This window comes from Anastrepha ludens, chromosome X, assembly GCF_028408465.1.
Source record: "Anastrepha ludens isolate Willacy chromosome X, idAnaLude1.1, whole genome shotgun sequence".
In the NCBI taxonomy this organism is placed as follows: domain Eukaryota; kingdom Metazoa; phylum Arthropoda; class Insecta; order Diptera; family Tephritidae; genus Anastrepha; species Anastrepha ludens.
In genome coordinates, this window is record NC_071503.1 from 23977624 (window position 1) to 24005358 (window position 27735).

A 27735-nucleotide genomic window follows, 5' to 3' on the forward strand; every position below is an offset into this window, starting at 1 on the left:
GCCGAACTCGTCGGCAAAAGTGAGAGATATAAGTACCAACATATCGCCACAAAAAAATCGAAATTTGAATGTACCTCAATCTTCTAAAAGATAATCTACCCCAAAGTGCTGCGAAGCCTGGAATACCTCAGGATTTCCGTTTCTACCAGGACAATGACCCTAAACATAAGGCGACAATCGTGCAGACATGGCTCATAGGGAACTGTCCACATTTAATGCAACCACCGGCTCTATCACCCGACATGAACGTCATCGAGAATTTATGATCATTACTGGAAACAAAAATCCGCACACATCATATAACCAATAGAGATCAGATAAAAACCTTAATTTTGAATGAGTGGAGTCAATGCCAAAAAGGTTAAAAGCTGTTAATGAAGCCAAAGTACACCACACAAAGTACTGAATAATTTTTAAGTCATTCGTTTAACTTAAATTTAAGAAAAAATTAATACTGCGTGAAATAAGCTGTGACATACAACTTTGAACTGTTCTGCGTTTTTGTTTTTTATATTTTTTATTTAAAGCTTTAAAAAAATATGAAAGGTATTTCAATTGCGTATAAATTATTTCATATTTAATTTTTTTCAAAAAAGTTTTAGCTTTCAAAATACAGCATTCGAAGTCTTAGTAGTTCGCCTGCATGAAATAAGCTGTAAGCCACTGTATGTCCCCGCAATTATCGTTTTACTTGCTCTCCATTTTCATTCAATAACAAAATTGAATACTTCGTTATGACGAATGCTGCAACTTCTTGCTGAGGAGTACATAGCAAGTTAGTTGTTAATTATTTTTGGTAATAATAACACAAATGAACTTCGAACAATTTAACGCGACACTCGAAAGCTTTGTATGCATTTATTTAATATTTACAATCCAGTTCGCCTAAGAAATAATTATTTTGACACTTGTGCCAAAAAAGCAAAAACTAAACACAGGAGACTTTTTGTTTTTGGTACAACTGGCGCTCGCAATATGTCGTGGTATCTAATAACGCGTTCATAGCACCTTAATTATTTTATCGATATATTATATATCTCGATATCAGCTCCTCATTCCCATCGCAGACTAGATTTTCTGCATTCAGTAATTTTTCATATATTTTAGAACGTGAAGGTAGTTTTCGAATAAAACAAGCTTTGATATTTAGTTATTTACTAATAAATGGGTGGCTGAACCTGTATAATAACAGAGTGTATACTTACAACATCTTATTTTAATTGCAATTGTTTGGGATTTATACGTCTAGTAACACTAAATTCGAAGGCGAGTCTACTTAAGTCCATAGCGGATTGCTGTCAACGAAATTTGGATATTTTTTGAAAAGGTATACCGAAGAAACTATGCTCTTAAATATTTTACTTACCATGACATTTTCAAAGAGTATGCGAGGACTTGGCAAATCTTATGTTGCACCAATCCTCTCAAAGCTTAATGATAATATGCTCGTGCCTAAAATTAAATGGCCCGATGCCAGGGAAAAACATCCACTAGACTACCAGAAATAACTAGTAAATAGTGCTATATGAAAACGATTTTTTGGGATACAATTAAAGTCTTTTCTCTTTAACTAAAAATACTACGTATACAAGGCTGTAAATAATGTAATAACTAAATGCGTATATATCTTCTTTAAATACAAAATAGAAAAACGTGCCATAATAAAAATGTAGCGTAACATATACGAAATGTTATCAGTCATGGCTTTAAAAGTTAATTCAGTAATACAGTTAAAAGTCGCCTCCAAAAAAGTGACAGAATTGTATATATGCGTTTTCACTTAAATATTAAAGGAGTTCTCCAAAATTCTAAAGAAGAGAAACGCACCCTTAGAAAAGTTATAGTTTTTAAGTTATTTGATTTCAAAGTTTGTAAAATTGTCCAACAATTCTCATATTTTGGTTATTTCAAGAAGAATCGCTGCCAGACATTTGAAAAATAAACAATATAAAACACCATAGAATTACTACTACGAAAGGTTTACTAATAATACCTAAGTGGGTGGACCTAATTTAAAAATTATGGTAATTATAACTTTATAAAATAAGAGGAAAAATTGATCAAGCCATTCCCATGGCATGACTCGGGTTTTTCCCGATCAAGGGCTGCCGCCCCAGTACACTAGCCCTGTCTAGTGTATCGTATATCACCCCACCCCTTACGTCACAGGAGCAAACTCTCGCAGCTAACCTGCTCCAAATACTTCTCCTCAGGGCTGGAGTCGAATCCAACCCTGGGCCAGAGGTATTCTACTGCTGCGTCTGCCATCAACGGCTCCACCCGAACTCCACCTCGGTTAGGTGCAATAAGTGCAACGGGTGGAGCCACCTTAAGACCTGCTCAGGCCTTAAGTCGCACAGGGAGTGGTCCACACGGTATGTGGCCACGTGTTGCTCCCGCCAACAGGTCTCTGATGCCTCCACGGCTACCACACCCCCTGATAGGCCGGCACTTCCAACCGCCACCACAACCCACACCTCCACGGTGAGGAGCCTATCGGAGCAACACAACTCCCCTTTAACCCCTCCTATCCCTTCCTGCTCCAACCCCAGTGCGGGGACAAACCAGCAGCTCCTGGTCCCCCGTACAGTCTGTTCCGTGTGTCAGACCGTAATACCTCGGAATCTGGTATCAGTCCAATGCAATTCCCGGCTTCACGGAATTCACCGAGGACACCTTCGCCGCTCTTCTCATCCCCACTGATGTGCGCGTCGGCGAACGCGCATTCCGCAAGGTGCTCACAGCTGCTGCGGCTCGCTTCATCCCAGCTGGATGTTATAAGGACATCCGTCCTCACTTCCCAGTAGAAGCAGCCAGTTTAGCAAACGAGCGTGACCACCTACGCCAGGCCGATCCCGGGGATCCCCGCATAAGGGATCTCAATTTGGAGATCCGGCAACTGGTAAATCAACATAAGCGGACTAAATGGGTTGAGCACCTGAAGACTTGTAACCTCACCTCCGGAGTGAGTAAGCTCTGGTCCACCGTTAGGTCCCTGTCGAACCCGACGAAACACAACGACAAGGTGGCTATCACCTTCAACGGTTGTACTTCGTCGGACCCGAAGAGATGCGCGAGCTATTTTAGCCGGCTGTTTACACTGCATCCTCCGGGCGACAGAACCAAACGTCGTGCTACCAGAAGGCTGCACAAACTGACGAACGACAGTGCGCCACTTACTTTCTCCGGTGATGAGGTTCAGGGGGCCATTAACAAGTCGAAATCATCGAAAGCCATTGGCCCTGACGGATTAAACGCGCTGATGCTGAAGCATCTGGGACCCCTGGGAGTAGGATACCTCACAAGGGTCTTCAATTTGTCTCTGGCCACTCTCATCATCCCTGACAAGTGGAAAGCAGGGAGAGTGGTCCCACTATTGAAACCTGGGAAACCCGCCAACCAAGGGGAGTCTTATCGGCCGATAACTTTTCCCAGTAGTGAAGACACTTGAAGCCCTCCTACTCCCACTCTTCACGACCCACCTAGCCCCAGCCCCACATCAGCACGGATTCCGACGAGTGCACAGCACCACCACGGCACTCACCGCCATAAACGCCCAGATAAATCGCGGGCTTAACCAAAACCGCCCCTGCGAGAGGACTGTCCTAGTAGCGTTGGACCTAAAGAAGGCTTTCGATACAGTCAGCCATTCCACGCTACTAGATGATATTTATCAGTCGACACTCCCGCCAGGGCTGAAGAGGTGGTCCGCGAACTACCTGAGCGGTCGGCACTCGTCAGTGATTTTTCGAGATCAAATGTCAAAGCAGAGGAAGATTAAGCAAGGAGTACCGCAGGGTGGTGTCCTTTCACCCCTTGCTTTTTAACTTCTACATCTCGAAGCTCCCCCAACCACCAGCGGGAGTTTCCCTGATCTCATACGCTGACGATTGCACGATAATGGCGTCGGGCAATGACATCGATGGCCTGTGTTCCAAAGTGAACAACTACCTCACCGACCTTTCTCGCTTTTTCACTGCGAGGAATCTCCAACTTTCCCCCACCAAGTCCACAGCGACCCTTTTCACCACCTGGACAAAGGAGGTTAAGCTGTCCCTTAAGGTAAAAGTCGACGACACACCAATTCTGACTGTAAATAACCCCAAAATTTTGGATGTAACCTTTGATAGCTTGCTCTCCTTCTCTGCGCATACCGCAATTGCCACAAAAGTCCAAAATCGTAACAAGGTCCTCAAATCGCTGGCCGGCAGCACTTGGGGCAAAGACAATGAACTGTTGCTTTCGACATTTAAGGCAATTGGTCGGCCGGCTCTAAACTATGCTGCGCCTGTCTGGTCACCTGGAACTAGTGATTCGCAGTGGACAAAGCTACAGACTTGTCAAAATACCGCCAATCGGACAGCGGCCGGGTGCCTCCTGATGTCACCCATCCAACATCTTCACAACGAGGCACAAATGCTCCCAGTAGCGGAGCACAACAAACTGCTCAGCAAGCAGTTCCTGCTGGGATGTTACCGCAGGTTTCACCCCTGCAGACACCTGCTTGAGCCTGAGCCGCCTCCCAGGCACGTCAGGAGACACCTCCTAGACTACGCTGACGAACTCCAGGACAAAACTGACCGAAACCTACTGGGCCGGGCAGTATTTAGACAGTCAATAAACGACATTCACCGGGAGACCGTTACCACCTTCATGAACTCCCGACCTGTGAATGCCGTAATCGGAGTCCAACCACCACCTATCGCAGATGAAAAGCTCCAGCTTCCCCGTGAGACTCGTGTAACATTGGCACAATCACGTTCTGGATATTGTAGCAGGTTAAACTCCTACTTATCCAGAATTGACCCCGACATACCAAACACATGTCCGGCATGTGAAGATACCCCGCACGACAGTAACCACCTCTTCACATGCCCCCTCAAACCGACTCATCTAACCCCTCTCTCCCTCTGGACCCAACCTGTCGAAACAGCATGTTTCCTGGGCCTACCCTTAGATGAGCTAGACGAAAACGACCGATGATAAACCTACACTGACAGGGCTACCTATGCTGTTAAAACAACAACAACAACAACATCGTTTCCTTTCAACAGCTTCCTTTTGATACCCATATTGTACAAACACATCCAAGGGTACCTTAATCCACCTTTTCGGCTATATCTCGAGACCCTGGTCATTCAGAGATATAAAAAATACTCTGTATTAAAGCACTCATCAGTAGCTTTGATTTGATACCCACAATGTAAAAACACATCCTAGGGTTACCCGGGCCCCCTTTTAAGCCTTCGGCAGCGCCTCCTGGTGGCGAGTAGAATCAATAAGCATATTATACTAACCTTCACCGCAAATATCATAATTCATAATAAACCAGACACACACGACCAAAATGTATTCAATTCTAATGAATGCTATGTGCGGTACAAAAAATACGTGCGGCAAATAGCAAAAACACACTCACTTAACCGACGCACCGCACACACACGCAATATCGGATTTCAACCACACTTCCCAGAAACCTTTGCCAAAGCAACACCAACAATGTGTGAAACTTTCATTGTTTTCCTTACACGCGTTGCTGAGATTACCCCGGACAAATGCACACTTTTTTTCGGCTTAATTTTTATATGTATTAAAAATTATTTATTTATATATTTATTTATTTATTACTAAAGTCAAAGCATACAACCATAGGTTATTTTTACAATGATTGACCTTAAGAATAGTTTACATAAAAGGATTAACAGTAAAATCAAAATTAAAGTTAAAATTAAAAAAAAAAAGTTTCAAAAAAATTTTTAAATGTAACATATACGCTTATTATATAAACGTTAATCTGAAGTCAGTTATGGTGAAAAATTCATTGTATCATTGCCGGCGTGATTGGTGATCGTTTCCTTAATTTTTTGCAGAAAGGTTATGCTAATATGAGAAATTACCTATATCATTCATATATTTACGTATTACCTGTGCACTCACAAATATACGGTTGAAGCAAATATATGTCAGTTTTTTTACTTCGCCTGGAAAAGTTTATATAAATTTAAGAAGAGTAAATAGAACTTATTTTATATCAGACTTCACGCAAAAAAGTCATTTGCACCTGAACACATAGCTGGGTTAAAGCGGGGTGATTAAATAGCGACCTCTTGAAAATGCTCATGTTAACGGAATTTGTTTTTTTTTTTTTAATTGGTAGCTCGTTAAAACATTTTAATCCTTTATCTTCTTCTTCTTTATATATAAATATGAATGTAAACTCAAAAACTACTGGACCGATTATTGTAAAAATTGGTATAGCTATATATGTATTTTCCACGGAGAAGGTTTGTAGAATATGCTCAGTGCTGCCACACGCCACCAGGGGGCGCTGCAAAGTAGCAACTTCTGCCCCGTTCAACCGATTTTTTCGAAATAAACAAAATCAATAAAATGGTTTAGAATGAATTGAATATTTGTGTACTGATTTTTCTTAATCCCTTCGGACCTCAAGTGCAGAATTATGCACATAATGTTTAAAGCCTTATAATATTTTTAATTTACTTTGTTGACAACACTTGGGACCTAATGTGCATAATTGTGCACTTGAGGTCCGAAGGGGTTAAGAAAAATAACTTTAAAAAAGAATCAGTACACAAATATTCAATTCATTCTAAACCATTTTATTGATTTTGTAGTTTGGGGTAGTTTCCTGCCTTATGAATTCATAATGAACATTTTCTATATAACTATTGCCGATAATACTGTCCACAAAAAATTCGTTTAATATATTAGCCATCTCGCTATAATTTTTAATGTGTTCTTTGTTATCTGTTCTGTTAACAACATTTTTTAAATATTTCCACATGAAACGACTATCATATACAGGGTTTGATTGAAAAGTAATGAGCCTTCCCGCGCGGAGCGTCTGCCAAGCGATCAACCGAATCGGCTGGTGGGGGAAAATGATCGTTGGACCTTCTCCTTCCACTAGAAACCGGTCCCAGTTTGCTGGCAACAGCTGTGCAGTCAACATTGCTCTGCGCGTGAAAGCTGTTTTAAAAGTGTGTTAGGGTTTTGCAGTGCCGAAAATGCAGCGATCGTTGGAGCAACGTTACTCGATCAAATTTTGCGTAAAGCTAAACAAAACGAGTACCGAAACCAGGGGCTACTTAAGGAGGCTTACGGGGACCAATCTCTGTCCAGTGCCCCATTAAACCGGTGGCACAAGTCGTTCAAGAAAGGTCGAGAGGACGTCGAAGGCGAACAGCGATCTGGAAGGCCTTCGACGACGCAAACAGACGAAGATGTGAACCGGGTTCGTGAATTTTTGAACATTGACTGTCGTGCTAGTCTACCTGTCCCCTCCGGACTTCTTCTTGTTCTCGCGCCTGAAAAGAAAGCTGAAGGGGAGGCGTTTTGACTCCATCGAGACGATCCAAAAAACTGTGACAGCCGAATTGAACACGATTCCTGTGGATGAGTTTAAAAAATGTTTCCTGCAGTGGAAGGACCGCTTCCAGCGGTGTATTGACGCTCAAGGGTTCTATTTTGAAGAATTTTAGTAGTATAAGCCGAAAGGTTTAATAAAACTGCTTAAAAAAATAAGGCTCATAACTTTTCAATCAAACCCTGTATATTTGTTTCTACCTTGTGTTCCATATACTGAATTTTTGTAACTTTAACCATTTTCTTGTTTGTTTGTTTGTTTAACAGTAATAGAAGCCCCGTCAGTGTAGGGCATATCACCGGTCTTCGTCTAGCTCATCTAAAGGTAGGCCCAGGAAACATGCTGTTTCGACGGGTTGGGTCCAGAGAGAGAGGGGTGTTAGATGAGACGGTTTTAGAGGGCATGTGAAAAGGTGGTTAGTGTCGTGCGGGGTGCCTGCACATGCCGGAATGAATGTCGTTTATTGACTGTCTAAACATTGTCTGGGCCAGTAAATGTCTGTCAGTTTTGTCCTGTATTTCGTCGGCGTAGTTTAAGAGGTGTCTCCTGACGTGCCTGGGAGGCGGCTCAGGCTCAAGCAGGTGTCTGCAGGGGTGAAACCTGAGGTAACATCTTAGCAGGAACTGCTTGCTGAGCAGTTTGTTGTGCTCCATTACAGGGAGCATTTGGGACGGTTCGTTGTGACGGTGTTGAACAGGGGATCTCAGGAGGCAACCTGTCGCTGCCCGAATGGCAGTATTTTGGCATGTCTGTAGCTTTATCCACCGCGCGTCACTAGTTCCAGGTGACCAGACAGGCGCAGCATAGTTCAGAACCGGCCGACCAAATGCCTTAAATGTCGATAACAACAGTTCTTTGTCTTGGCCCCTGGACCTGCCGGCAAGCGATTTGAGGACCTTGTTGCGATCTTGGACTTTAGTGGCAATTGCGGTTGTGTGCGCTGAGAAGGAGAGCAAACTGTCGAAGGTTACACCCAAAATTTTGGTTTTTTTTGTCGGGACAACTAGCAAGTGCAGCACTCAGATAGGGCAGACGCACAGGAAGTGGTCCACAGTCTCATCCTCCTCTAAACAAGCTGGGCAAAGTACACTGTCTGAAATGCCCAACCTTTCCATGTGCGTCGCCCACAGAAAGTGGCCCGTCATCAGTTCAACCAGCCATCTGCACTCCCCTCTGCTTAATGACAGAAGGGTTTGCGACAGTCGATCGGACATGACAGGTAACATCAGTTTAGTCTATCTGCAGCCTCTCTCAGCCTGCCAAGCTCGCTTGTGGGTGGTAGTTACCCATTTGCTAACCGTGGCTGTGATGGCCGCAGAAGGGAGTGGCAAAACGGACCCGAGACCCATGTTAGCATCAGGCTATTATGTCTACCGACATAGTTCACAGACACACAATGTTCATCGCTTCTTGAGCCGCATACACAATTTTGGGGTTGTTTAACGTCGGAATTGGTGTGTCGTCGACTATTACCTTAAGCGACAGTTTGACCTCCTTTGTCCAGGTGTTAAAGAGGGTCGTCGTTGACTTAGTGGGGGAAAGTTGGAGATTCCTCGCAGGGAAAAAGCGAGAAAGGTCGGTGAGATAGTTGTTCACTTTGGAACACAGGCCATCGATGTCATTGCTCGACGCTATTATCGTAAAGTCGTCAGCGTATGAGACCAGGGAGACTCCCTCTGGTGGTTGGGGGAGCTTCGAGATGTAGAAGTTGAACAGCAAGGGAAAAAGGACACCACCCCGAGGTACACCTTGCTTAATCTTCCTCTGCTTTGATGTTTGATCTCGAAAAATCACTGACGAGTGACGACCGCTCAGGTAGTTTGCGGACCACCCCTTCAGCCCTGGCGGGAGTGCCCTGATAAATATCATCTAGTAGCGTGGAATGGCTGACTGTGTCGAAAGCCTTCTTCAGGTCCAACGCTACTAGGACATTCCTATCCCAGGGGCGGTTTTGGTTAAGCCCGCAGTTTATCTGGACGTTTATAGTGGTTGTGCCGTCAGGGCCAATGGCTTTTGATGTTTTGGATTTATTGATAGCCCCCTGAACCTCATCACCGGAGAAAGCAAGTGGCGAACTGTCGTTCGTCAGTTTGTGCAGCCTTCTGGTAGCACGACGCTTGGTTCTGTCGGCCGGAGGATGCAGTATAAAAAGTCGGCTAAAGCAGCTCGCGCATCTCTTCGGGTCCGACGAAGTACAACCGATGAAGGTGATAGCCCCCTTGTCGTTGTGCTTTGTCGGGTTCGACAGGGACCTAACGGTTGACCAGAGCTTACTCACCGCAGAGGTGAGATTACAGGTCTTCAAGTGCTCAACCCATTTAGTCCATTTGTGTTGATCTACCATTTCCGGATCTCCAAATTGAGATCCCTTATGCGCGGATCCCCGGGATCAACCTGGCGTAGATGGTCACGCTCGTTTGCCAAGCTGGCTGCTTCGGCTGGGAAATGAGGACGAAAGTCCTTAAACCTTCCAGCAGGAATGAAGCGAGCCGCAGCAGCTGTAGACATTATAAGTTTCGAGCTCGGGATCGCTTAACCGGACAGCTATACCTTGACATTCAAATGTGCTGTCCCTGCGGTCGATGCTTTCGTCAATGAGACGATACTGCACTGTGTGGTGGACTATCAACGCTAGACCACCACCATTGTCTCGCTCTCGATCGTGTCTGTGCACGTTATAGCCATCCCTCGTGATCAGAGAGGACCTAGCGTGCAACTTGGTTTCCTGGACCGCAGCTATTTTTATACTGTGTCGGCTCATGAAGTCAACTATCTCGTCGATCTTACTCGTGAGTCCGTTGCAGTTAAATTAAAGAAGCTTGAAGCTAGTTGTTGCGGCCTGATGATGGTGGGTGGTCACGACACGGGGGGCGGTTGTGGGTGCAGAGCTCTGCAGCAGGGGGCAGCGTAGTCAGTTGTCCACCCACGGGTAGTGCGCAGGCCAGAACATCTCCGAAAATGGTACCAGCCATTGCAAGAATTGCATTTGACTGATACCAGATTCCGAGGTATTCCGGTCTGACACACGGAACAGACTGTGCGGGGGACCAAGAGCTGCGGATTTGTCCCCGCGCTGGGGTTGGAGCAGGAAGGAAGGGAATGGGCTAAGTCGGGGGAGATGTGTTGCTCCGATAGGCTCCTTACCGTGGAGATATGGGTTGTGGTGGCGGTTGGTGGTGCCGGCCTATCAAGGGGAGTAGTAGCCGTGGAGGCATCAGACGCCTACTGGCGGGAGCAACACGTGGCCACATACCGTGTGGACCACTCCCTACGAGTCTTAAGGCCTGTACAGGTCTTAAAGTGGCTCCACCCATTGCACTTGCTGCACCTAACCGAGGTAGACGCAGCAATAGAATACTTCTGGCTCCGGGTTGGATTCAATTCCAGCGTTAGATTCAATTGTGACGTAAGAGGTTGGGTGATATGCTGTTCACCAGACAGGGCTAGTTTACTTTAATTTATTAGCCATCTCGCTATAATTTCTGTATATTTTCCCGTTAATAAGCACCTTTTTAATGTTTTCTTTGTTATCTGTTTTATTAACAACATTTTTTAAATACTTCCACATTAAAAGACTATCATATACAATATATTTGTTTCAACCTTGTATTCCATATACTGAATTTTTTTAACTTTAACCATTTTCTTGTATTCTTTCTGTATTTCGTTGTATTCTACCCAATCTCCTGTCGTAATGGCTTTTTGATACAACACACACTTTTTTTATTAGTTTCGACTAATTCTCAGCCGTACCATTTATGGAGCATTCCATGGAAAATGGTATATTTCGACCGCCGAACAAATTGCATTTCCGGATGATTATATTAGTGTTAATGTATTTAAAATATATCAATCTTCATTATAAACATCGACCTTTTTCTTGACCTCAGTTTGAAGTATCTTTTTTTACAACAAAAACAACTCATAAAAATTGTATTTTCTTCTATCGAAATTTGGTCAAGTTTAAGCGCTTAGTTCTCATTATGTGTGACATATAGCGTGAAACTGATAATTGGTGTTAAAAGAACAAACTTTTACGTTTTGAAACGTAATATTAAAAAAAACAACGCAGATATGCTCTTTTACAAAAATGGTTCGATGATGTCCCGTACGAACGCACATAACACTGTACAGTTATTTTTGTGCTCATCCGAGTAACTTATTTGTTTCGATTACTTTACATTTAAAGCAAACTATTGGTGCTCTTTTTACTTGTAACGCATTGATTTCAGTTTGCATCGCAAATAAGTTCAATATTCAGTCATTAAATTTTGTCCCGTACGAACACGGCATATAAGTTTTTCTTTTAACTAAAAAATGGAGAAAATTAGTGAAAATAATAACAACCATAGCGTGTCACGTAATAAAAAAATGGAGATACGAGAAACGAAAAAAAGGTCCAGATTTCAAAAACAACGAAAAAGAAAGAGTGAAACAGTGGAGGAAAAGAAAAACTGAAGCCATGACCCAGGAAGAAATATAGAAGAAGAAGAAAAAAGAGAGTCCAAAGAGCCAAAAAGTTGATCCAAACCCAAGACAGGGAGGCTGTTGGTGATTGCGAATCTGAATGTTTTCCATACAAATGTAAGCAAACGTATGCTAAGGCTGTACAGAAATGAATGCGAAGTCTACCCAGTTCACCCACTAAAAAAAAGGCTGTTGTAGCGGGTGTGGCAAAAAAACTTGGACTTAGTATTGATAACGTTAGGAATAAATCTATAAATGAACCAATTAACGATGACGAAACCATCAAAATGGTGAAAGATGTTTACTTTCGTCCAGACATTGTTTATACATGCCCGGGCATGAACGACACAATGGTCTGTTGGACTAACGGTAAAAAACTTACATTACAAAAGCACTACCTCACCTTATTTTTAAAAGAGGCTTTTTATATTGTATATTTAAGGAAGAGTTTCCGAACATAAAAATAGAGTTTTCTAGATTTTGTGCACTACGACCGAAAAATGTTTTGTTATTAAAAGACACGCCATCAGAACAGTGCAAATGTATGATTCACGAGAATTTTATTCTAAAATAGAAGTGTTTGAAAATAAGCTACAATAGCTCCTACTGGAGCAACATTCTCTGTGATTCAAGCTGTTGGAGAAATGTGTGCGATACATGTAAAAATGGAAGTAAAATAGTAATACCTTATGGTGGAAAAAATATAATTTAGAAGCAATGGAAAAAAAGAGACGATCAACGAGTAAAACTGAAGACAGAAGAAATCAGTTGCGGAGAGTTACACGAAAACCTTATATCCGACTTACCATATGTCATGTATCACATAAATATAAAAAGAGTACAATCACAAGCATTCCAAAGCGATAAAAACAATGAACATGCAAGAATACTTCTTGCGCATATCAAAACGAGGTGCAGTCAGCTCTATGGAGCAGGGAAAGTGTTACTCTTTTTACCGCTGCTTCATTTTTCATGGCACAATGTAAAACTTTTGTGATATGCTCTGGTACAAAGCAAAAAGATAAAGACAGTATATTCGCCTTCGAGACATATTTGCATGATAAAATTTTTGCAGCAGATCATGGCGAAAGAATTAAAGAAGTTATATGGAGTGATGGTCCTTCTTCTGAATTCAAAAATCGTTATATGGTCTCGTTATTGGTATATCTCTCTGAAAGATATAGCAAACAATTCGAATGGAAGTATTTTGCCACTTGCCATGGTAAGGGAGTTGTAGACGGAGTCGGTGGCAATATAAAAAGACTTGTTAATCAAAAAGCCCCTAGCCAAGGAAGCATTACTGTAATCCAAAACGCGAATGATTTCGCAAAAGTTCCTGCCACATTAATTCCTTCAACATCCATTTTTTATATTTCTGCATCCGAAATAGCTGACGAAATTCGGGATGTTCGTCCCTGGGAATCGTCCAAGCCTATACCCGGAATATCCAAATTTCACGAAATATTAGCAAATGGGCGCGAAGTTACATGTAAAAGCCATGCTCAAGATAACAACAGCATCAAATTTTCCCTTTAGAGAACGTTAAAATCGAAATTTAAGAGCTGAATTTCGTACGCGTCCCGTACGAACAGTTTCATTTTTACACTATAAGTCATTTAAACTAAATATGTTTTAAATGTTTTTGTTGTGTTAATAAACTCTAATACAATCACAATCAAATGTCATTTTCGTTTTCTTGTTAATATTAGTTTCGCTCAAATTTCACTTAATTCACTATAACTCAGAGTAGTGGTAGACTGGAGCTGTCCCGTACGAACATATAATTTTTTTTTTGGATTTTGCAAAGATATGCGAATATTTTAAAGCACGTTTATAGGTTTCGCTTAGAAAACTACAACACAGTATTAGTGCACTAAATAACTCGTTTTAAAAAGTTATGGCTTATCTATAAGTAAGGTTGTAAACTGTAAAAATTCGTACGATCTGTCCCGTACGAACCATGGAATGCTCCTTATAAACATATAAAATTGAATTGTACAGGAGCATCGACAAGAAGGGTTTTTGCAAATTTGTACAATTTTTACTTAGAACTTTTTTGGCATGGGCGGCCTTCGGCCGCGATTCAAAAAAATAACCCTCATCAGTCCAACTCCGGCAACGCCATCCACAGTATTTTTTGCATAGAACTCCTTTCCGCGTTAAAAACATTGAACCCAAAATTAATACGTCATATGCGTGTGTGTAGTAAGGAGGCACAATAACCCCCATCCCCATCATTAACACTAAACTGAAATACTTAAGTTTTGTTCGTTTCCACGACAGTCGGTGTACGTTACCGAAAAGAAAATATGGGGAATGTTTATGCTGCTACAAAAACAACAACTTCATTTTTGTTCGTATATTTGTTTTCATTTGCAGGCATCCGGCCACACTATATTGAGAACATTCCAATCTTCTTATTCGTGTTTAAAATTGGAAAGTGATTATATGGACAAATGCATTAACATTTAATTTTCATTGAAATAATTCGAATACAAGTATAAAAATAACTACAAACACACGTGGGAGTGTATATTTAATGAATTTAAGTGAAGTGTAGAAAAATATATATTATAATGTTCCAAACTATTGTGAAGTTTCCGAGGGAACTTTGAAGGCAAATAATTACCAAACCATTATTTCCGGAAAAATTGCGTGTTATAAAGGTTGTTCCTGAACTACTCCCTAACATCTCCACCATTAAAAATGTCCATGTTAGATTATAGCATAGCCGAGTCACCGCACCCTTCGGAGGCATATAATATTTCAGTAATATATTGTTAAAGTTGTGTAATTTAGCGAAAAGTTGGTGTTGCCTGACAGCTGAAATAAGAACGAAGTTCTCATGCAGAGACCTTCAGTGGAAGGTTGTTTGTAAATCTGCAGTAGTTTTTGCTTTAGTTTAGAATTTTTTGAGTTTTTACGGTCTTAAGTCTTAATTTATACAATTATATGCTTGTATGCTAAATAGTTCAATAATAATATTCCTGCATAGATATACATATGTCTACAATAAAACAAATTATAGTTCACAATTATCAAGTTTTTACAGCGTAATTTATAGTTTAACATAGTTAATGTAATGCATATTTCGGGAAATATTTAGTATAATGTCTATTGCTTTGAAAAAAAAGGTTAAAAGGGGGGGGCGATAGAGGGGTGTATCCCCATTTGAAAACTGAAAACCGCACCCTCCGCAGGCTTATAGTTTTTAAGTAATTTAATGTTAAAGTTGTGTAATTTAGCGAAAAGTTGGTGTTGCCGAAGTTCGTATGTTCAGATGTTCAGTGAAGGGTTGATTGTAAAATTGCAGTATTTTTTGCTGTAATTTAAAATTGAGAAATATTTTTGAAAATAAAAACATACAACTCATCGAAACTTAAAAACAATGATATTAAGTGTATCACATAAAATAATAAAGTTATTAAAAAGCAAAAATTACGATTTATAAGTGCATTGTATTGCTTCGATCAGTTTTACAAACGGGTCCTCATGCCTCTTATAAACAGATTTTCTCGACAAAAATTCGATTATCATGTCTGCAAAACAAATAGGGTGGTCGTAGTTGTCTTTATTAAAACACTCGTTTTCTTTCAAAAAAATAACCCTCATCAGTCCAACTCCGTCAATGCAATCCACAGTATTTTTGCGTAGAACGTGATTGTATGGACAAATGCATTTGCATTCAATTTTAAAGAAAATAATTCGAGTATAAAGATAAGAATATGTAAAAACGCGCGTGGGAGTGTATATTTAGTGAATTTTAGTGAAGTGGTAAAAAATATATAGTGTAATGTGTCAAACTATAGTGAAGCTCCCGAGGGCACGTTGAAGGCAAATAATTACGAAATTATTATTTCCCGAATAATTTAGAATTATAAAGATTGTTCCTTAACACCTCCCTAACATCTCCACTAAGTTTCATTAATAAAAATTGCCCAATATACATTATTGCGAATCCCAGCCCATATTCCCACTGCTTGGAAAGGAAGGGTCTAGTTTCTATCTTTCGGCAACGTTTTACGGTGATGAAATAGCGGCCTCTTGAGAGTCCTCATGTTAACAGAATTTTTTTTTTTAATTGGTAGCTCGTTAAAACATTTTAATCCTTTATCTTGTTCATCTTTATATATAAATATGAATGTTTGTCTGTATGCCCTCGATGAACTCAAAAACTACTGGACCGATTATTATAAAAATTGGTATAGCTATATATGTATTTTTCCACGGAGAAGGTTTGTAGAATATGCTCAGTGCTGCCACTCGCCACGAGGTGGGGCTGCAGAGTAGCAACTTCTGCCCCGTTCAACCGATTTTTTCGAAATAAACAAAATCAATAAAATGGTTTAGAATGAATTGAATATTTGTGTACTGATTTTTCTTAACCCCTTCGGACCTCAAGTGCAGAATTATGCACATAATGTTTAAAGCCTTATAATATTTTTAATTTACTTTGTTGACAACACTTGGGACCTAATGTGCATAATTGTGCACATGCCGGAAAATTCGGAAAACTTAATATATATGTACTGATTTTTCTTAAATTTATTTTAGTTGGTGTAGCAACGCCCGCCGGGTACAGCTAGTAGAATATATTTTTCTTATCAACTTCTGTTCTAAACAGTGATAGTCTAAAACTATTAGAAGGGTGTTTATAGGTCTATGTTCCTCAGCTTAATTAGTATTTTTCACCTTCTTCACTGGTACTATGGTGGAAGTTTTCCATTTCATAGGTACTGTTGTTGACCGAAGACTACTTTATACTAGTATGGCGTAAAAGTGGCCCATATATTCCACTGAACCCTTAATTACCCCTTCTCATAATAAGTTGTTTCCACCCAATTTTCTCTTTGACTTCCTAACTATATGAACGATATCATCTCTGCTTATTTCTTCAAATTAAACGTAGTTTGGGGTAGTTTCCTGCCTTATGAATTCATAATGAACATTTTCTATATAACTATTGCCGATAATACTGTCCACAAAAAATTCGTTTAATTTATTAGCCATCTCGCTATAATTTCTGTATATTTTCCCGTTGATAAGCACCTTTTTAATGTGTTCTTTGTTATCTGTTTTATTAACAACTTTTTTTTTAATATTTCCACATTAAACGACTATCATATACAGGGTTTGATTGAAAAGTAATGAGCCTTCCCGCGCGGAGCGTCTGCCAAGCGATCAACCGAATCGGCTGGTGGGGGGAAATGATCGTTGGACCTTCTCCTTCCACTAGAAACCGGTCCCAGTTTGCTGGCAACAGCGGTGCAGTCAACATTGCTCCGCGCGTGAAAGCTGTTTTAAAAGTGTGTTAGGGTTTTGCAGTGGCGAAAATGCAGCGATCGTTGGAGCAACGTTACTCGATCAAATTTTGCGTAAAGCTAAACAAAACGAGTACCGAAACTAGGGGCTACTTAAGGAGGCTTACGGGGACCAATCTCTGTCCAGTGCCCAGGTAAACCGGTGGCACAAGTCGTTCAAGAAAGGCCGGGAGGACGTCGAAGGCGAACAGCGATCTGGAAGGCCTTCGACGACGCAAACAGACGAAGATGTGAACCGGGTTCGTGAATTTTTGAACATTGACTGTCGTGCTAGTCTACCTGTCCCCTCCGGACTTCTTCTTGTTCTCGCGCCTGAAAAGAAAGCTGAAGGGGAGGCGTTTTGACTCCATCGAGACGATCCAAAAAACTGTGACAGCCGAATTGAACACGATTCCTGCGGATGAGTTTAAAAAATGTTTCCTGCAGTGGAAGGACCGCTTCCAGCGGTGTATTGACGCTCAAGGGTTCTATTTTGAAGAATTTTAATAGGACTATCAATAAGTTCGTGCGGTTTTTTTTCGAAATTTGAAACTTTATTGACGTAAAATGGTTACAAATTTAATATTCAAAATATTGTCCATCGCTTACTACTACTTTTTCCCATCTTTCTGGCAATTCACGGATTCCCTTTGTGAAAAATTCGGTCGGTTTTGCCGCAATCCACGAATCGATCCATTTTTTGACTTCATCGTAATTACGGAAGTGCTGGTCAGCCAGGCCATGTTGCATCGATCGGAAGAGATAGTAATCGGATGGCGCAAGGTCTGGACTATACGGCGGGTGGGGTAGGACATCCCATTTGAGCGTTTCTAAGTATGTTTTGACCACTTGTGCAACATGTGGCCGAGCATTGTCATGTTGCAAAATAACTTTGTCGTGTCTATCGGCGTATTGCGGCCGTTTTTCTCGCAGTGCTCGGCTCAAACGCATCAATTGTCGTCGGTAGACATCCCCCGTAATCGTTTCATTCGGTTTCAGTAGCTCATAATACACAACACCCAGCTGGTCCCACCAGATACACAGCATAACCTTCAGGCCATGAATATTCTGCGCCGACGTCGATGTTGAAGCATGGCCAGGGTATCCATACGTTGCCCGACGTTTTGGATTGTCGTAATGGACCCACTTTTCATCGCCAGTCACAATTCGATGCAAAAAACCCTTTCTTTTGTGCCGTTGAAGCAGTTGTTCGCATGCCATAAAACGGCGTTCAACGTCTCTTGGCTTCAATTCATACGGCACCCAATGGCCTACCTTTCGGATCATTCCCATGGCTTTTAAACGTTTGGAAATGGTTGATTGATCAACTCCCAAAGTTTTTGCAACCTCTTCTTGCGTTTGAGCCGGATCTTGATCGAGCAATTCCTCCAATTCGGTATCCATGAACTTTGGCGGCGCACCCTCGCGTTCTTCGTCTTCCAAGCCAAAATCACCACTTTTAAAGCGTGCAAACCACTTCTGGCACGTTCGCTCAGATAGAGCATGCTCACCATAAACTTCCACCAAGATACGATGACTTTCGGCTGCTTTTTTCTTCATATTAAAATAATGAAGAAGAATTCCCCGCAAAAACACATTATTTGGCACGAAATTCGACATTTTCAAGTGTGGTAAAAATATTGTTGTTTACGCTTCAAATAAAAAACTTATACTGACGTTTGTGCCTTACGACAGTAGCTCTCCAATGAATGTTTGGAAATGTGGATCGATGGAATAATAATCAAGTTACGCCATCTGTTGTAAAACCGCACGAACTTATTGATAGTCCTATTAGTAGTATAAGCCGAAAGGTTTAATAAAACTGCTTAAAAAAAAATAAGGCTCATAACTTTTCAATCAAACCCTGTATATTTGTTTCTACCTTGTGTTCCATATACTGAATTTTTTTAACTTTAACCATTTTCTTGTTTGTTTGTTTGTTTAACAGTAACAGAAGCCCCGTCAGTGTAGGGCATATCACCGGTCTTCGTCTAGCTCATCTAAAGGTAGGCCCAGGAAACATGCTGTTTCGACGGGTTGGGTCCAGAGGGAGAGGGGTGTTAGATGAGACGGTTTTAGAGGGCATGTGAAAAGGTGGTTAGTGTCGTGCGGGGTGCCTGCACATGCCGGAATGAATGTCGTTTATTGACTGTCTAAACACTGTCTGGGCCAGTAAATGTCTGCCAGTTTTGTCCTGTATTTCGTCGGCGTAGTTTAAGAGGCGTCTCCTGACGTGCCTGGGAGGCGGCTCAGGCTCAAGCAGGTGTCTGCAGGGGTGAAACCTGAGGTAACATCTTAGCAGGAACTGCTTCCTGAGCAGTTTGTTGTGCTCCATTACAGGGAGCATTTGGGACGGTTCGTTGTGACGGTGTTGAACAGGGGATATCAGGAGGCAACCTGTCGCTGCCCGAATGGCAGTATTTTGGCATGTCTGTAGCTTTATCCACCGCGCGTCACTAGTTCCAGGTGACCAGACAGGCGCAGCATAGTTCAGAACCGGCCGACCAATTGCCTTAAATGTCGATAACAACAGTTCTTTGTCTTGGCCCCTGGACCTGCCGGCAAGCGATTTGAGGACCTTGTTGCGATCTTGGACTTTAGTGGCAATTGCGGTTGTGTGCGCTGAGAAGGAGAGCAAACTGTCGAAGGTTACACCCAAAATTTTGGTTTTTTTTTGTCGGGACAACTAGCAAGTGCAGCACTCAGACATGAATTACGTCCAGTGCACTACAATTGGATTCCCTTTTAATTTTCTTTAAATTTAACCGATCTCCGAAGAAATCTGAGTAGACCTTGTGGTGCCAAGGGGCCAAGATGGTCGCTTTTTAACACATCAGTTGCCAAAGACCTCGAACCAGATTCAAGCGAAGGCAGGGCAGACGCACAGGAAGTGGTCCACAGTCTCATCCTCCTCTAAACAAGCTGGGCAAAGTACACTGTCTGAAATGCCCAACCTTTCCATGTGCGTCGCCCACAGAAAGTGGCCCGTCATCAGTTCAACCAGCCATCTGCACTCCCCTCTGCTTACATGACATGACAGGTAACATCAGTTTAGTCTATCTGCAGCCTCTCTCAGCCTGCCAAGCTCGCTTGTGGGTGGTAGTTACCCATTTGCTAACCGTGGCTGTGATGGCCGCAGAAAGGAGTGGCAAAACGGACCCGAGACCCATGTTAGCATCAGGCTATTATGTCTACCGACATAGTTCACAGACACACAAAGTTCATCGCTTCTTGAGCCGCATACACAATTTTGGGGTTGTTTAACGTCGGAATTGGTGTGTCGTCGACTATTACCTTAAGCGACAGTTTGATAGTTGTTCACTTTGGAACACAGGCCATCGATGTCATTGCTCGACGCTATTATCGTAAAGTCTTCAGCGTATGAGACCAGGGAGACTCCCTCTGGTGGTTGGGGGAGCTTCGAGATGTAGAAGTTGAACAGCAAGGAAAAAAGGACACCACCCCGAGGTACACCTTGCTTAATCTTCCTCTGCTTTGATGTTTGATCTCGAAAAATCACTGACGAGTGACGACCGCTCAGGTAGTTTGCGGACCACCCCTTCAGCCCTGGCGGGAGTGCCCTGATAAATATCATCTAGTAGCGTGGAATGGCTGACTGTGTCGAAAGCCTTCTTCAGGTCCAACGCTACTAGGACATTCCTATCCCAGGGGCGGTTTTGGTTAAGCCCGCAGTTTATCTGGACGTTTATAGTGGTTGTGCCGTCAGGGCCAATGGCTTTTGATGTTTTGGATTTATTGATAGCCCCCTGAACCTCATCACCGGAGAAAGCAAGTGGCGAACTGTCGTTCGTCAGTTTGTGCAGCCTTCTGGTAGCACGACGCTTGGTTCTGTCGGCCGGAGGATGCAGTATAAAAAGTCGGCTAAAGCAGCTCGCGCATCTCTTCGGGTCCGACGAAGTACAACCGATGAAGGTGATAGCCCCCTTGTCGTTGTGCTTTGTCGGGTTCGACAGGGACCTAACGGTTGACCAGAGCTTACTCACCGCAGAGGTGAGATTACAGGTCTTCAAGTGCTCAACCCATTTAGTCCATTTGTGTTGATCTACCATTTCCGGATCTCCAAATTGAGATCCCTTATGCGCGGATCCCCGGGATCGACCTGGCGTAGATGGTCACGCTCGTTTGCCAAGCTGGCTGCTTCGGCTGGGAAATGAGGACGAAAGTCCTTAAACCTTCCAGCAGGAATGAAGCGAGCCGCAGCAGCTGTAGACATTATAAGTTTCGAGCTCGGGATCGCTTAACCGGACAGCTATACCTTGACATTCAAAGGTGCTGTCCCTGCGGTCGATGCTTTCGTCAATGAGACGATACTGCACTGTGTGGTGGACTATCAACGCTAGACCACCACCATTGTCTCGCTCTCGATCGTGTCTGTGCACGTTATAGCCATCCCTCGTGATCAGAGAGGACCTAGCGTGCAGCTTGGTTTCCTGGACCGCAGCTATTCTTATACTGTGTCGGCTCATGAAGTCAACTATCTCGTCGATCTTACTCGTGAGTCCGTTGCAGTTAAATTAAAGAAGCTTGAAGCTAGTTGTTGCGGCCTGATGATGGTGGGTGGTCACGACACGGGGGGCGGTTGTGGGTGCAGAGCTCTGCAGCAGGGGGCAGCGTAGTCAGTTGTCCACCCACGGGTAGTGCGCAGGCCAGAACATCTCCGAAAATGGCACCAGCCATTGCAAGAATTGCATTTGACTGATACCAGATTCCGAGGTATTCCGGTCTGACACACGGAACAGACTGTGCGGGGGACCAAGAGCTGCGGATTTGTCCCCGCGCTGGGGTTGGAGCAGGAAGGAAGGGAATGGGCTAAGTCGGGGGAGATGTGTTGCTCCGATAGGCTCCTTACCGTGGAGGTATGGGTTGTGGTGGCGGTTGGTGGTGCCGGCCTATCAAGGGGAGTAGTAGCCGTGGAGGCATCAATAGAATACTTCTGGCTCCGGGTTGGATTCAATTCCAGCGTTAGATTCAATTGTGACGTAAGAGGTTGGGTGATATGCTGTTCACCAGACAGGGCTAGTTTACTTTAATTTATTAGCCATCTCGCTATAATTTCTGTATATTTTCCCGTTAATAAGCACCTTTTTAATGTTTTCTTTGTTATCTGTTTTATTAACAACATTTTTTAAATACTTCCACATTAAACGACTATCATATACAATATATTTGTTTCAACCTTGTATTCCATATACTGAATTTTTTTAACTTTAACCATTTTCTTGTATTCTTTCTGTATTTCGTTGTATTCTACCCAATCTCCTGTCGTAATGGCTTTTTGATACAACACACACTTTTTTTATTAGTTTCGACTAATTCTCAGCCGTACCATTTATGGAGCATTCCATGGAAAATGGTATATTTCGACCGCCGAACAAATTGCATTTCCGGATGATTATATTAGTGTTAATGTATTTAAAATATATCAATCTTCATTATAAACATCGACCTTTTTCTTGACCTCAATTTGAAGTATCTTTTTTTACAACAAAAACAACTCATAAAAATTGTATTTTCTTCTATCGAAATTTGGTCAAGTTTAAGCGCTTAGTTCTCATTATGTGTGACATATAGCGTGAAACTGATAATTGGTGTTAAAAGAACAAACTTTTACGTTTTGAAACGTAATATTAAAAAAAACAACGCAGATATGCTCTTTTACAAAAATGGTTCGATGATGTCCCGTACGAACGCACATAACACTGTACAGTTATTTTTGTGCTCATCCGAGTAACTTATTTGTTTCGATTACTTTACATTTAAAGCAAACTATTGGTGCTCTTTTTACTTGTAACGCATTGATTTCAGTTTGCATCGCAAATAAGTTCAATATTCAGTCATTAAATTTTGTCCCGTACGAACACGGCATATAAGTTTTTCTTTTAACTAAAAAATGGAGAAAATTAGTGAAAATAATAACAACCATAGCGTGTCACGTTATAAAAAATGGAGATACGAGAAACGAAAAAAAGGTCCAGATTTCAAAAACAACGAAAAAGAAAGAGTGAAACAGTGGAGGAAAAGAAAAACTGAAGCCATGACCCAGGAAGAAATATAGAAGAAGAAGAAAAAAGAGAGTCCAAAGAGCCAAAAAGTTGATCCAAACCCAAGACAGGGAGGCTGTTGGTGATTGCGAATCTGAATGTTTTCCATACAAATGTAAGCAAACGTATGCTAAGGCTGTACAGAAATGAATGCGAAGTCTACCCAGTTCACCCACTAAAAAAAAGGCTGTTGTAGCGGGTGTGGCAAAAAAACTTGGACTTAGTATTGATAACGTTAGGAATAAATCTATAAATGAACCAATTAACGATGACGAAACCACCAAAATGGTGAAAGATGTTTACTTTCGTCCAGACATTGTTTACACATGCCCGGGCATGAACGACACAATGGTCTGTTGGACTAACGGTAAAAAACTTACATTACAAAAGCACTACCTCACCTTATTTTTAAAAGAGGCTTTTTATATTGTATATTTAAGGAAGAGTTTCCGAACATAAAAATAGAGTTTTCTAGATTTTGTGCACTACGACCGAAAAATGTTTTGTTATTAAAAGACACGCCATCAGAACAGTGCAAATGTATGATTCACGAGAATTTTATTCTAAAATAGAAGTGTTTGAAAATAAGCTACAATAGCTCCTACTGGAGCAACATTCTCTGTGATTCAAGCTGTTGGAGAAATGTGTGCGATACATGTAAAAATGGAAGTAAAATAGTAATACCTTATGGTGGAAAAAATATAATTTAGAAGCAATGGAAAAAAAGAGACGATCAACGAGTAAAACTGAAGACAGAAGAAATCAGTTGCGGAGAGTTACACGAAAACCTTATATCCGACTTACCATATGTCATGTATCACATAAATATAAAAAGAGTACAATCACAAGCATTCCAAAGCGATAAAAACAATGAACATGCAAGAATACTTCTTGCGCATATCAAAACGAGGTGCAGTCAGCTCTATGGAGCAGGGAAAGTGTTACTCTTTTTACCGCTGCTTCATTTTTCATGGCACAATGTAAAACTTTTGTGATATGCTCTGGTACAAAGCAAAAAGATAAAGACAGTATATTCGCCTTCGAGACATATTTGTATGATAAAATTTTTGCAGCAGATCATGGCGAAAGAATTAAAGAAGTTATATGGAGTGATGGTCCTTCTTCTGAATTCAAAAATCGTTATATGGTCTCGTTATTGGTATATCTCTCTGAAAGATATAGCAAACAATTCGAATGGAAGTATTTTGCCACTTGCCATGGTAAGGGAGTTGTAGACGGAGTCGGTGGCAATATAAAAAGACTTGTTAATCAAAAAGCCCCTAGCCAAGGAAGCATTACTGTAATCCAAAACGCGAATGATTTCGCAAAAGTTCCTGCCACATTAATTCCTTCAACATCCATTTTTTATATTTCTGCATCCGAAATAGCTGACGAAATTCGGGATGTTCGTCCCTGGGAATCGTCCAAGCCTATACCCGGAATATCCAAATTTCACGAAATATTAGCAAATGGGCGCGAAGTTACATGTAAAAGCCATGCTCAAGATAACAACAGCATCAAATTTTCCCTTTAGAGAACGTTAAAAGCGAAATTTAAGAGCTGAATTTCGTACGCGTCCCGTACGAACAGTTTCATTTTTACACTATAAGTCATTTAAACTAAATATGTTTTAAATGTTTTTGTTGTGTTAATAAACTCTAATACAATCACAATCAAATGTCATTTTCGTTTTCTTGTTAATATTAGTTTCGCTCAAATTTCACTTAATTCACTATAACTCAGAGTAGTGGTAAACTGGAGCTGTCCCGTACGAACATATAATTTTTTTTTTTTTGGATTTTGCAAAGATATGCGAATATTTTAAAGCACGTTTATAGGTTTCGCTTAGAAAACTACAACACAGTATTAGTGCACTAAATAACTCGTTTTAAAAAGTTATGGCTTATCTATAAGTAAGGTTGTAAACTGTAAAAATTCGTACGATCTGTCCCGTACGAACCATGGAATGCTCCTTATAAACATATAAAATTGAATTGTACAGGAGCATCGACAAGAAGGGTTTTTGCAAATTTGTACAATTTTTACTTAGAACTTTTTTGGCATTGAAGGCAAATAATTACCAAACCATTATTTCCGGAAAAATTGCGTGTTATAAAGGTTGTTCCTGAACTACTCCCTAACATCTCCACCATTAAAAATGTCCATGTTAGATTATAGCATAGCCGAGTCACCGCACCCTTCGGAGGCATATAATATTTCAGTAATATATTGTTAAAGTTGTGTAATTTAGCGAAAAGTTGGTGTTGCCTGACAGCTGAAATAAGAACGAAGTTCTCATGCAGAGACCTTCAGTGGAAGGTTGTTTGTAAATCTGCAGTAGTTTTTGCTTTAGTTTAGAATTTTTTGAGTTTTTACGGTCTTAAGTCTTAATTTATACAATTATATGCTTGTATGCTAAATAGTTCAATAATAATATTCCTGCATAGATATACATATGTCTACAATAAAACAAATTATAGTTCACAATTATCAAGTTTTTACAGCGTAATTTATAGTTTAACATAGTTAATGTAATGCATATTTCGGGAAATATTTAGTATAATGTCTATTGCTTTGAAAAAAAAAGGTTAAAAGGGGGGGGCGATAGAGGGGTGTATCCCCATTTGAAAACTGAAAACCGCACCCTCCGCAGGCTTATAGTTTTTAAGTAATTTAATGTTAAAGTTGTGTAATTTAGCGAAAAGTTGGTGTTGCCGAAGTTCGTATGTTCAGATGTTCAGTGAAGGGTTGATTGTAAAATTGCAGTATTTTTTGCTGTAATTTAAAATTGAGAAATATTTTTGAAAATAAAAACATACAACTCATCGAAACTTAAAAACAATGATATTAAGTGTATCACATAAAATAATAAAGTTATTAAAAAGCAAAAATTACGATTTATAAGTGCATTGTATTGCTTCGATCAGTTTTACAAACGGGTCCTCATGCCTCTTATAAATAGATTTTCTCCACAAAAATTCGATTATCATGTCTGCAAAACAAATAGGGTGGTCGTAGTTGTCTTTATTAAAACACTCGTTTTCTTTAAAAAAAATAACCCTCATCAGTCCAACTCCGTCAATGCAATCCACAGTATTTTTGCGTAGAACGTGATTGTATGGACAAATGCATTTGCATTCAATTTTAAAGAAAATAATTCGAGTATAAAGATAAGAATATGTAAAAACGCGCGTGGGAGTGTATATTTAGTGAATTTTAGTGAAGTGGTAAAAAATATATAGTGTAATGTGCCAAACTATAGTGAAGCTCCCGAGGGCACGTTGAAGGCAAATAATTACGAAATTATTATTTCCCGAATAATTTAGAATTATAAAGATTGTTCCTTAACACCTCCCTAACATCTCCACCAAGTTTCATTAATAAAAATTGCCCAATATACAATACATTATTGCGAATCCCAGCCCATATTCCCACTGCTTGGAAAGGAAGGGTCTAGTTTCTATCTTTCGGCAACGTTTTACGGTGATGAAATAGCGGCCTCTTGAGAGTCCTCATGTTAACAGAATTTTTTTTTTTTAATTGGTAGCTCGTTAAAACATTTTAATCCTTTATCTTGTTCATCTTTATATATAAATATGAATGTTTGTCTGTATGCCCTCGATGAACTCAAAAACTACTGGACCGATTATTATAAAAATTGGTATAGCTATATATGTATTTTTCCACGGAGAAGGTTTGTAGAATATGCTCAGTGCTGCCACTCGCCACGAGGTGGGGCTGCAGAGTAGCAACTTCTGCCCCGTTCAACCGATTTTTTCGAAATAAACAAAATCAATAAAATGGTTTAGAATGAATTGAATATTTGTGTACTGATTTTTCTTAACCCCTTCGGACCTCAAGTGCAGAATTATGCACATAATGTTTAAAGCCTTATAATATTTTTAATTTACTTTGTTGACAACACTTGGGACCTAATGTGCATAATTGTGCACATGCCGGAAAATTCGGAAAACTTAATATATATGTACTGATTTTTCTTAAATTTATTTTAGTTGTTGGTGTAGCAACGCCCGCCGGGTACAGCTAGTAGAATATATTTTTCTTATCAACTTCTGTTCTAAACAGTGATAGTCTAAAACTATTAGAAGGGTGTTTATAGGTCTATGTTCCTCAGCTTAATTAGTATTTTTCACCTTCTTCACTGGTACTATGGTGGAAGTTTTCCATTTCATAGGTACTGTTGTTGACCGAAGACTACTTTATACTAGTATGGCGTAAAAGTGGCCCATATATTCCACTGAACCCTTAATTACCCCTTCTCATAATAAGTTGTTTCCACCCAATTTTCTCTTTGACTTCCTAACTATATGAACGATATCATCTCTGCTTATTTCTTCAAATTAAACGTAGTTTGGGGTAGTTTCCTGCCTTATGAATTCATAATGAACATTTTCTATATAACTATTGCCGATAATACTGTCCACAAAAAATTCGTTTAATTTATTAGCCATCTCGCTATAATTTCTGTATATTTTCCCGTTGATAAGCACCTTTTTAA

General features: G+C 40.7%; 1 protein-coding gene across 12 annotated transcripts in view; it reads left to right on the forward strand.

The window, feature by feature from the left end:
- The first annotated feature begins 1052 nt into the window (after positions 1 to 1052).
- Positions 1053 to 27735, forward strand: part of LOC128869205 (serine/threonine-protein kinase WNK1) — a 309715-nt gene continuing 283032 nt past the window's right edge. For all 12 annotated transcript variants that reach the window (XR_008455231.1, XR_008455232.1, XR_008455234.1 and 9 more), the window contains exon 1: positions 1053 to 1327. The gene's annotated coding sequence lies outside the window, so the exon portion shown is untranslated. The remainder of the gene's footprint in view (positions 1328 to 27735) is intronic.